This window comes from Gavialis gangeticus, unplaced genomic scaffold, assembly GCF_001723915.1.
Source record: "Gavialis gangeticus isolate Ggan-Ray unplaced genomic scaffold, GavGan_comp1, whole genome shotgun sequence".
In the NCBI taxonomy this organism is placed as follows: domain Eukaryota; kingdom Metazoa; phylum Chordata; order Crocodylia; family Gavialidae; genus Gavialis; species Gavialis gangeticus.
Window position 1 is genome coordinate 1,896,202 of NW_017728981.1, and position 413 is coordinate 1,896,614.

The following is a 413-nucleotide window of genomic DNA, read 5'->3' on the forward strand; positions in this document are numbered from 1 at the left end:
CCTACTGTGGCCAGAGGAGCTGGGGCTGTTTTCCTCTCCTTGCCCTTGAATCATTTTGCACCCTCCCCCCACCTTCCAGCCCCTGTGCACATCCTAGGGTTGGGCCCGATTTACCCTGGGGGGCGGGAAGGCAACAACTCAGTGCCTCATGGGGGGGTGGGGTACACAAGGCCTGTAGCAGGGGAAGAAACTGAGGCAGGGAAGTGATGGCCCCAAGGCAGGTCCCAGGGGTTTTGGTTCCTGAAATGCAGTGGCTGCCTTGCAGCCTGCATCTGCTTGGTGCAGGGGGGCAGGTAGGGCTGGGGCTGACCCCCAGCTGGGCCCCTGGAAGGGGAAGGAGCCCCCTTCCCTGCCAGGGCTGCTAGGCAGCTGCTGCCTCTGCTGTGGAGAGGGGGGTAGAGGAGGTGCTGCAG